Genomic DNA, 11,972 nt, shown 5'->3' with positions numbered 1-11,972 from the left:
ACAGCTGTTTTGCACAGGATCCCATTGCAAGCTCCGAAGTTGTATGATGGAGATCAAGCACAGAATTCCCCAGAAGAGAGAGAGATGCCTAGCACTCACACAGGGAAGCGCAATCGGAGCAAAACCTGAGTGCTCTTTCGTGCCGATTTCAACCTTCCCAACTGGTTCAGGCAATAGCAGATTGCAAAAATTTGCACAAGGCAGTTATAGCTTGTTCTTATTGGTTCCTATCGGAAAGGGGGTTTGCAATGGGCTGCACCTAGGAGTTGCCTAAATTCCACGTAAAATCCAGTTGTAGCATTCACCCTCAGCGTGCAGCTAGCGTTCAGGAGAGCCGCAGGACAGCATGTACAGAAATCACAAGATTACCACAGTCATCCGAGGGCACTTTCACCCGTGGTGTTAACAATTTCAGCATTGGCAAGTCTTTGCTGGAAAACGATGTTGGTACACCCAAACTCAGACTGTAGCTAATGGATATAATACTGTTTTTTTCAGATGCAGTGTCAGCTAATATGGAGAATAAAGGCTTTGGATGACTTTTTCTCAGTCCAAAAGACAAACATTACTGAGGTAGGGGCTCAGTGCAGCACAGTAAGTATCTTCAGGGCTTTAGATTACAAGATAAGAGGAGCTGTTCTGGTGACCACTCTCAGTGTTCTTAACCTATAACAATTATAGTAGCGTGTCTCAGAATGGCTTCTTGTCTGTTCTCATTAGTTTCTAAGACAGAGCTACAGGAGTTCTTGACTCTGTGAGCTGATGATCTTTCCCACTTGATACCAGTAGCTCATTTATCTGTTCTGACTTAGAATCACAGATACGTTGGTTGGAAGGGCCCTCTGGAGGTCACCTGGTGAACCCCCCGGCTATCATCAACATTATGTCAGGTCAACTGTGACTTCGTCCTGAAAACCCTGAGAGATGGAGATTCCATAACCTCTCTGGGTAACCTCTTCCAGTGCTGCACCTCCCTTCCCTGGGGAAATAAATGTGCAGGAAATAAGTGTTCTTTCTCTATTTGTTACATACACAGCCTTCACTGCACTGCTAGTGGGAAATACTGAATTGCATACATTTTCCTACATCTAACACTAAAACCGAAAAGAAATGAAGGAGTCAAGGAATGAAGAGACTTTTCATACTCATTTAACCAAGTTCAGCTCAAATCAGTAGCACCTCCAAATTGCCACCATCTGATGATAATTTTGACATCTAGATGCTTCCAGTTCAACTATTAACCAAACGACCAAAACCCTAGTGAACACCCTGATTCCAGTGTTCTGCCATGTGTTGCCCATGAGAAACAGGAGAAAGAACAAAGACCAGTTGCGTGTGAAACCTGAACTACTCTCAGAAGTCAGAATTAGAGCTGAACCAACATGGTACCTGGAGGATGCTAGTTTATTCAGAATACGCAAGACAGGACACATTTTTCAAACAGGCCTGAAAAGGGGGCCCTGCAGTATTTATAAATATATCCACAAGCTTGTGAAAAACCTCCTATGCAGGTACACGATGTATGCACCTTTAAGTATGACCCAGAGATACACAGTCATGTTAAATGCAAATGAAGGGGGAGGGAGGGGAAGAGACAAGAATTACAAAGAGAAAGACCAGTCATCATTTCTTCAGAAATGTAAAAGACTTAGAAGCAGAAAAGCTCCTTGTGAGAGGCAGCCCTATACACATAGAGCTTAAAAATCTAATTCTTACACTGAGATCCCTTCAGATAACCTCCCCACTAAATTCTTTGATAACAGCATGGGTAGCTAACTCTTTCTTCCCTCTCCAAATCTCTAACACAGGTACTCTGCTCTGTTAGATACTGTTAACTCTCCAAGTAATTCATTGGCAGAGGGTAAAATTACCTGTCTAAAATGACACTCTCAGTTGAACTCCACAGCACATTTTCTCCCCCTCCATACAGTGAATGGAGAAGTAGGAAGAACAGAACAGCTGAGGATACAGGTAAGAATTTGTGGTTGACATTATTATTGCCTGAGTTCACATGAAAGCTTTTAGATTGGAAGATGCGGAAAGAATTGGGCTTATTTTGGATGCTGCCTTGACAGGTCATCAGTAGAAATTCTCCCAACACCAATTTGGTGCCAGCATTTGAAGATCTGTTCTCAAACATTTGATCGTAAACCCTGCTCCATTTTAGCGCAGCTTCGTGCTACCTTAGGGATACACTAGCTACCTTGGATTTGATGTAACTGTCCACAGGGGACAGGCTTCGGAGCAAAAGATTCAGCAGCAGAGTAGACTCTAGATCAACACGAAGAATTAGAGCAATTATACAGAGTCCGAAATAAGTATAATTCATGGCTGCTTAAAGTCTACTGAATTTTGTGAAGAGATTTTCAGGTGCTTTTCAACCAGATTCAGTATACTACTTCGTATGGCTTGGTACAGTACTCCACTATGACATGGATCCCTGCGAGTCTAAGACTGATTGAATGTCACTGAAAATGAAACTTTGGATCCCAGCTCCAGGAAAGTTGCACAGTTGCAGAGAACAAGACCTAAATTCCTTTCAACACCAGACGAGTGTTAGGACTCAAAAGAGGAAAGCTACCCAACTGCCTTCAGGGCACCAGCTTTTCCTTTTGGGAAAAATCCCTTTTGGGACTTAACTTTCTGAAGTCAAAGGAAGCAGAACTTCATGTTGGTTAAGCATAGCACGGGCACTGCAGAGACTGGACAGCAGTAACAGGACTTAAAACAAACAAGTATCTGGCCAATGGTTTAACATAAATTTAACTTTTTGCTTATTGCAGGCAAAAATTGTCACCCCTGCGTAGCACTAAACAGTGCCACCCAGGAAGTAGGAACTGAAAAATAGCAGAAACTTGGAGCAATGCTATAGCTTTAATTGAAGCAGAAAGCCACTAATACACTTGTGCATATCAGTAAAATGCAGAGTTGCTAATTTTGACAGAAACATACAACTGCTAAATTCTGCAAGGAATGGTCCATTTGAATGCTTGGTGATTCTCAGCAAGTATCAGGCTTTGGGGTTTGTTTTCCAATGACCTTTCCCTTCGTAATCTGCAGATAGAGAAATCATTATCATTAGGCTTGAGGTTTCAACCTAAAAGCCAGGCAAAACTTGATGTTTCACTGAACTTGAAACCTCAAAGTGAACCTCAAGCGTGCAAACCTTATGGACTCAAACCAAAACAAACATATGTCAGTGAACAAAAACCGCAGAGCTGCACATGGGTCTAAGTACTGAGCCATGCTGGCTACTGGCCAAGGCATGAAGTGCCCTACGCTTCGCACAAAATACCAGTAGATGTTTAGTGACCACAGGGTATGTCTAGACACACACTGCCATAGTTTAGAGACACTCAGGTCAACTTTATCTGAGAGTTCAAGTCCCAGAAGCAGTTTCTCTACAGTGTACAGAGCTTTTCAGTAGGGTAAAATATCCCCTAAGGAGTTTTGTGTAACCACAGCTAAACTCCTTTGGTACTTGATGGCTTCTTCAAAGCCATCTCCTGATATTGCTATGCTGTATGGCACCTGGAATGAAGATCTAACTACTGTCTCATATAAAAGATATGCTTTGGTTGTCCATCTAGTTAAAAAATAGCCACGATTCCACCTTTTGGTAATTTTCAGTAGAATATGCCAGAATCTGTCTAGACCATCTTAGTGAATGCACGCAAAAGAAAACAGGGAAATGCTGCTTCTTCATTTTCAGCACAGAGACCTTCATCACCAGAAACTGGTGAAGCACAGTTCTGCACTTTTCTCTTGCCGTCATCTGGAACCAGATCAATTTATTTGAATTCACTGATTATTCAATACTACTCCTTGAAAAATTTCCCACATTAATTCTAGGTTCTACAGATGCATCACGGACAGTTTATTGCAATTAGCCTCCCAAAGTTTCAGCTATTCCAGATGATAGCACTGACCACATACATTTGTATTTTCCAGCTCTTTAATCGCAATATTTAAGATTCTGTTTCCAGTGCGAGTACAAATGCTATGTTTAAAATTTGAGTGATGTTTTCTCAATATGCACCCATGTTTGATCATTGTATGCTAGAAAATGCCTATGCACTTTAAAGGACTGAGTCTACCTATATCTTAAGCCCTGCAAACTGTTTGTGAGAAAGAAGACTTCAGCAGCAGTCGTGGAGGGGAGCAGAAATGTAGGAATTCAACAGAGCAGAACATGATACATCAATGTAAATGCAACCAAATTATAATCAACACTGAAAAAATATATCATTTTCTCCTCATTTGTGGAAGCTTCCTAAGGTTAATATTCCCATTATTATTCTGACTTACTAAAAACTGTTTCCTCCAGTTAAGTTAGCCTTGGGGCCAAAGTCTTCTCGCGATTCAAAAGCAACCGACGTGATGTATACGCCAGTGTAAAAGGGGTCAGGCCATAAGTTAATGTAGAGTGCTGTAATTATTGTAATGATGTAAAAAGAAAATAAGATTTGTACAGAGGATTTGGAAGTGTGCGTTAAAACACATATCACTTGAACACACAACTTGCAGGAAAATAGGAATGCTTCATTAGCCCACTCTTCATTTAACTTCCACTTTTCTTATCGTTCCCTTCTAATTTCCTGAAAGTGTAAAATAACACTTTTTGACATAATTATGGAATATTTAATTACTACAAAACACATCACCTAATTTACATCACCAAAAACATGACCACTGAACTGGGCCACAAATCTTCCATTAGATTTGCATTCATTTTGCATCACAACTTTGATTTTGACGCCAAAACTCAAATGTTGCTTTGTTTAGTAAACCTGCACTTCAAGAAGAGAATCTAGTCTGAACACACAAATGCCTCATCCAAATACCCTAATTTCCTTAAAAAGGTCTTACAGCCGTTAGTATTGGATTGATGAACACAAAACACTAGGAAAGGTGATGCAAATGCCAGAAAACAAGGAAGTTGTGCTATCTATCGGTTCTTCATACAAACCAATCTACAAATCCTAATGTGTTTACCAGCCTGTGAGAAAGCTGTGTGATGAAGAGCTTACATGGAGATCAGAGCTGCACATGCAATAGCTAGAAGTCCATGAAGGGTCCTGAACTGCTCAGTCAATTAATATCATACCTATATAAAACTAAATAACCAATGGGGTGGGGTTTTTTTAAGACTACAAATTACATGCTACGCAGGGAAAAACATACAGAAACACATTACAACTAACTCCTTAGTGAAACTGCTGACAAAGCAGTTAATATTTGATCTTGGGCAAAGGACTGGTTTCCTTTTGTTGGCTGGCCAGTTTTAGACAAGTATTTTACATGAAACACATTACAAGTTCAAAGTGGAAGAACTATGTTTTTTCACCTGTGAGTGGTTTCAACTTAGGCTTCAGCATTACTGTCAGGAAGTCAGTATTTCCATGCTTGTCAAAGATTGTATGGCATGCCTCCAAAAGTGATAGAAGGTCAAGGACCAAACTGCAAGAGCGACAGACTGCTTCCAGAAACCAAAGGCACAACACTGAAGTGAGAATAACCACACATTTAAACCCTGTTTGATGTTCTCATCACTCAGTTGTTTGGGCAGCACAACGAACACATGCAAATACAACCTTGCATACTTTTGTTTTTAATACATATCTATATAAATGTATATACTTAGATATATATGTATACGTATATATACTTATACATACTTTTATATATATATATGAAGTGTACGTATCTGACTGAAATGGTGAGTGAACAGGTAGGGAGAAAAGCCAGTAGCATCACTTATTATTAACATTGCCTCCCACTCACTTTTTAACAGTTGCTTTTATCTCTGTCAAACCTCAATCCCACCTCTGCTTGGTTTTATTTTACCTCACTTTGTAAACTGACAGTAAAATAACATTAGACATTTCCAAGAAGAGTCCTTGTCCCCAAACAATAACATTTCTATTGGTATTTTGTTTGTAAAGCATTAGCACTTCCAAGAGCTGTAGCCAGAATTTATAATTTTATAAGCATATATCTTGTTCATCATGGTGTTACTTTTTGCTGCTCCTCAGATATGAACCCAAATTTACCAATGTTGTAACTTTTTTTTTTTTTTAAACACCTAAACCTTTTTGGAAAACTGAATATTATTTTAGTGCACAGAATTCACCCCCTTCTGCCCTTGTGTGAGGCTTGTAACATTACCTAACTATACACAAGTTCTGTATGTGCATTTTCCTCCCCAGGCCCCCAGGCTGAGGTTCTGCAGATGAGTATTTACAGCCACAACTGAAGTCAGTAGAAGTTGTGTCATGTTGATCTGCTCGAGGGTAGGAAGGCTCTGCAGAGGGACCTGGACAGGCTGGATCGATGGGCCGAGGCCAACTGTATGAGATTCAACAAGGACAAGTGCCGGGTCCTGCACTTCGGCCACAACAACCCCATGCAGCGCTACAGGCTTGGGGAAGAGTGGCTGGAAAGCTGCCTGGCGGAAAAAGGACCTGGGGGTGTTGGCTGACAGCCGGCTGAACATGAGCCGGCAGTGTGCCCAGGCGGCCAAGAAGGCCAATGGCATCCTGGCCTGTATCAGAACTAGTGTGGCCAGCAGGAGTAGGGCAGTGGTTGTGGCCCTGTACTCGGCACTGGTGAGGCCGCACCTTGAATACTGTGTTCAGTTTTGGGCCCCTCACTACAAGAAGGACGTCGAGGTGCTGGAGCGTGTCCAGAGAAGGGCAACGAAGATGGTGAAGGATCTGGAGAACAAGTCTTATGAGGAGCGGCTGAGGGAACTGGGGTTGTTTAGCCTGGAGAAAAGGAGGCTGAGGGGAGACCTTATCGCTCTCTACAACTACTGAAAGGAGGTTGTAGTGCGGTGGGTGTCGGTCTCTTCTCCCAAGTAACTAGCGATAGGATGAGAGGAGATGGCCTCAAGTTGCACCAGGGGAGGTTTAGACTGGACATGAGGAAAAATGTCTTTACTGAAAGAGTGGTTAAACATTGGAACAGGCTGCCCAGGGAAGTGGTTGAGTCACCATCCCTGGAGGTATTTAAAAGACGAGTAGATGCGGCACTTAGGGACATGGTTTAGTGGGCATGGTGGTGTTGGGTCGATGGTTAGACTGGATGATCTTAGAGGTCTTTTCCAACCTTAATGATTCTATGATTCTATGGTAGTGCCACATAGCGCATCCCAAACTGAATACCCTAAGCTGGTGGAGACTCTGTGCTACCGCATCTGTACTTCAGCTTTGTGTCTGTGAAACAGGGATAATATCAGCCCTTCATCTCACGGGGATGTGACAAAGATGAATCAGATTGTGGATCAGTAAGATAATGCACACATTAGCTGATGACAAAACACATCTCTCTCTGGAGCAGAGATCTCAGAGCACAGTAAACAGAAAGACCCAATCAAAGGGGTGGGTGTAGATCAATTTTCTATATCCATCCTCCTCAAGAAAAGAAATGGGAACTTCTAGTAAAAGAAAGTATATATGATCAGGCACGCAGAGCGTGAATGGTAATGTACTAGCATACACGTTACTGAGGGACAATTTTACTGCTGGTGTTTCCTCATGTTTAAGTATTTGTGCCTGAAACCTTATAAACGTTCTTCTACCTTACCTGTGTGTGTAATATTATAAATGGTGTACTTTAGGTCACTATCCATGCCACGGGAAGTAACAGGGTGCATATTTCTGTTGAACTATAAACCTTAATCTTTCAATTACTTTAACAAGCGCTTCGTAATGGCAGTCCCCCTGATCTGTACTAACCAAGCAGTATTTATCACAAAACTACAGCCTCGGGGGGTGGGGGTGGGGGATTAAAAGCAAAGTCGCAGCAGAGCTTAGGAAGGAAGGTTCGAAGACTGAGTGTTATCAGGAATGAAAACAAAGTCAGAAGAATAAACAGAAGAAAAGCAACATCTCAAATTTATTCAAAAGCCCTAAAATTAGATCTATTTAATCTCATGTACTAAGCACTTGCTTACATTCTAGCATCTTCAGTATGACAGAAGCACATACTTAACTCGTCTTTCTTGGTAAAGACCATTTTCTGAATCAGGACTGCAGCATCCAGAGTACAGATGTTATACTGGCTGAGCAACATAAAAGCCTCAGATGCATGTTATTAATTTGTGAACTGCAGATATGTTTAATTGTAAACAAATTGTGAGAAACTTTTAGGAGCTCTAAAAATAATTATGGCCAACAGGATGAATGTTTCCTGGTCTTACATCCAACATCAAGAAGTCATTTGAAAATGTCTTCTGCACTCAATTGCCATTTAAAAGTTGATTCAGTTCCTCTGACATCTATAACTAGATTCAGCTTTGGAATATTTGTTTTCACTCATCATTAGCATCCTGTCCTATGTTTTTAAGCATTTCAAAACATCTCAAAACAAAACTTTCCGAATTACTATAGTGAGATATGATATATGAAAACATAGCCCACCACTCTGTAAACCAGACTAGAAAAACTTGCTATTCATCAGATTTGGACCCAACAAACAGGCTGTGCTCCACTGATATTGTTAAGTGCTTACAATGTTAAATATTATAAGACATTGTTAAAAGACATTTTGATCAAACTAACCTTTACTGTAAGTTTAACAATGAATGAAGCTGATGCCAACCCATGCTATCAGTCCACATACCTTTTTTATTGCTAATGAAGGCCGACCGTCCAGATTCAGCACAGAGCAATTCCTTCTGTAAACACAAACTCTCTTTACCTCTGTGTATGACAAAATAACCTTCACCTATAAGGTTACAATCTCAATAACGAGGCCAGTGACCACTGCTAATGAACCTTCACTTGATAAGCCTGAACAAGCCTTGTAGAATATAGTATCTGTATAAACAATGGTGCAGGTGAGAAAGCTTTCAAGAGCCACAGGCTCCTCGTGACAACCTGGTTGCACCAAGCAGTGGTGGCTTCTGCTCTGCAGTGGTCACCCCCAACAGCATACATCCCAAAACCTAATCCTACTCATTACTTTGATTGAAGGCAAACATAAAAAGTAAATTCCTGTAATAACGAAATGAGAACAATATAAAGGACCTGTAGTGCGTCCTTTGTTCTATACATTACTAGTGGCAATAATTATCCAATTGCCAGAAGTCCTAAAATACATCTTTCTACCCCAAAACTATAGAGGATGATCTCCATGAAAGCAGGGTTGGGGTTTTTCCCTAAACTATGCCTTCTTAATCCAACTATCTTGACCATATTACCTAAATAAAAAAGGCACCTTATTTATGGATGTACTTTTCCAACAAAGCATACTCAAGCTACCTACTGCCTTTGCCCCCCTTAAACCAACAAAAAACTTCTTCAGACTTAAATGGATTTGAATTTCACATATGGTATCAAAACATCTGGATACGTGTAATGCAAAAGCCTTTTTGCTTATACTGAAACCAACTGCCAAGCTGTTGTTGCACTGTGTCCAAACTTGATTTCTTTTAAGAGAAAAATATCACATTTCCCAGCTTTTGGGAAAGGAAGGGGCATTTGCTTGCAACATGAAAATATTTTCCGAACATGAAATTCTTGCTAGAGGTACCAGCCTGACAGGAGAAAGATTCGTTTCAAAATGAGTAACAATGATACATTCTTTTCTTTCCCAGAATTACTTTTTTAAAAGCACTTTAAAAACAACAACAAAAAAACCACCACAAACCAAAAAAAAAAACAAAAAAAACAAACCTTTTTTTTTTTTTTTTTTTTTAACAAATGGGGAGAATGAGAGACACGCTTGCATTCGCTGTACCTGCAACAGGCCATCCTGCAGATCAGTTCTCAGCTGGACCGTAGCATCCTAACACCAATTCCTTTTGTTAGAATAACCAAATCGAGTACTTCAGTTACAGAGAGTCTGGGCATAAGCTGCAACAACTAACTGTCAAACATATACATATGCATGCAGGTAACACGGATGTTTACCTGTGCTGCTTCGGTGTCCTTTAATTGACCAGAGACACCTTTTCGGTCCCAAAGAGCTCTACCTTCCTGTTCCAACTTCCCATGCTAGCAAATTGAAAGCAAAGGTTATCCTCATAAAACAAGTAGCAATACCACATACCCCCTTCTCCAGCACAAGCTGGAGTTTCTCCAGCCAACAGAAAGGAGTGCCTTGCATCCACAGAATCGTTTGCTATTGCTCTCTTAATATCACATGCCAGTAACCAAATTAACTGCAAAAACATGACGACCAGTCTTTTCATGCAGTATTCCTTCAAACCTAACAAGATTCCTGATTAAATAGCAATTTTTATTTCCCTGGATTACAGTTGCGTATTGAAAAGAAAACCAGCCCCAAAACAGAAGAGTGCCATCTGCATCATCCTTACTAAAATGCAGTACAGCAATACCTTACCTCAAGGTCAGTAGGGCTGGTAAGTACAGTCCCGATAATAAAAAACCATAGATAACAGGGCTCTGGGAAGCACAGTAGTGTGACTTGGATAAACACAGATAGCTGAATATGTTTTCTATTGGCCCACATACTGAACATTTTAGCAAAGAGTTAGACACTGCTCTTTTACGATGGACAGCCTGATGCAGCAAAAATACTGGAGGCAGAAGTTAGAAGCTTTCATTTCCCACCCTGTAGAAGACTGTATAATTCTCACCGAAACACTTCTAGTATGCATTTCAAGAGAAACAAAGTTACAAATCCTAATGAAAATTTTCTATTATAAAAGACATCTAAAATAGAAAACTAAACCATTGTAATATCTCTTTGAAAAAAATAGAACAAGAAATAATTAATGCATTTTTATAAATCATTTTCTTCTAATCTGTACTTAGACAATTTTATTCACTGATCACTGAGTTGTTACATGGGAGAATTAAAGATGGTGGAGTGCCTTAAATGTGCATTCACCCACATTTCACATGTTTTGTTTCCTTTTATCTAAAGCTTTTCTTCCGAATTTGCTGAGTTTTTAATCACACGAGTGACAGGTATTGTTTTAATATTTCAGCTTTTATATTATTGATTAAGCCCACACATACACTCAAGATTAACTGCAGTTTAATGCCGTCCACTTTTAAGAATGTAGGAAAGGGCATCTATAAAACATGGGTATAACTCAAGGAATGTAAATTTGCACAGCTCCAAAAGAAAGAGGCAACCAGAGCAAGATAATAAGAAATGATTATGTTAAAGACGACTGTTCCAGGAAAACCTAAAGGACAAGCATTCTCTGCTTGAAAAATAGAGCCAGAAGGACACTACACAGAGATAAAAATACCACATTGTATGCACGAGACTGTGAAACCCTTCCACAACAGCATAGTTTTACAGTTTGCATGTCTATGGCGCACACTATTTCTCAGAAATGGGTATATCTTAATGAATAAACAAACATGAAAGTGGGTAAGTATAGTTCTTCCACTAACACACGATCCTTTTATTTTCTATTTTGAGGTTTGGCCAAAGTTCAAAGATACAGAAACATCCCAGCCTGTTTGGTGCACAGGGGGCCTTGTGGGAGTAGAGCCCACTCTCCTTTCTTCACTTACCTAAACAGGGGCTGAATTTGATCCACTGTCTACAGTATCTGCAGAAAATACATACATCCACAAGCTCCATAGATACTAAATTGGCATCTGACATCAACTCATACCCATTTGTACATGTGAAATTTATATTATTTGGTAAGCATACCTGTCATGGTTTAACCCCAGCTGGCAACTAAGCAGCACACAGCCGCTTGCTCACTCCCCCCCAGTGGGATGGGGGAGAGAATCGGAAGAGTAAAAGAGAAAACCTGTGGGTTGCAATAAAGACAGTTTAATAGGTAAAGCAAAAGCCACGCACGCAAGCAAAGCAAAACAAGGAATTCATTCACTACTTCCCATCGGCAGGTGGGTGTTCAGCCATCTCCAGGAAGGCAGGGCTCCATCACGTGTAACGGTGACTTGGGAAGACAAAACGCCGTCACTCCGAACGTCTCCCCTTTCTTTTCCTTCTTCCCGCAGCTTTTATTGCTG

This window comes from Aptenodytes forsteri, unplaced genomic scaffold, assembly GCF_000699145.1.
Source record: "Aptenodytes forsteri isolate BGI_AS27 unplaced genomic scaffold, ASM69914v1 Scaffold248, whole genome shotgun sequence".
In the NCBI taxonomy this organism is placed as follows: Eukaryota; Metazoa; Chordata; class Aves; order Sphenisciformes; family Spheniscidae; genus Aptenodytes; species Aptenodytes forsteri.
This window is presented reverse-complemented; position numbering follows the sequence as displayed.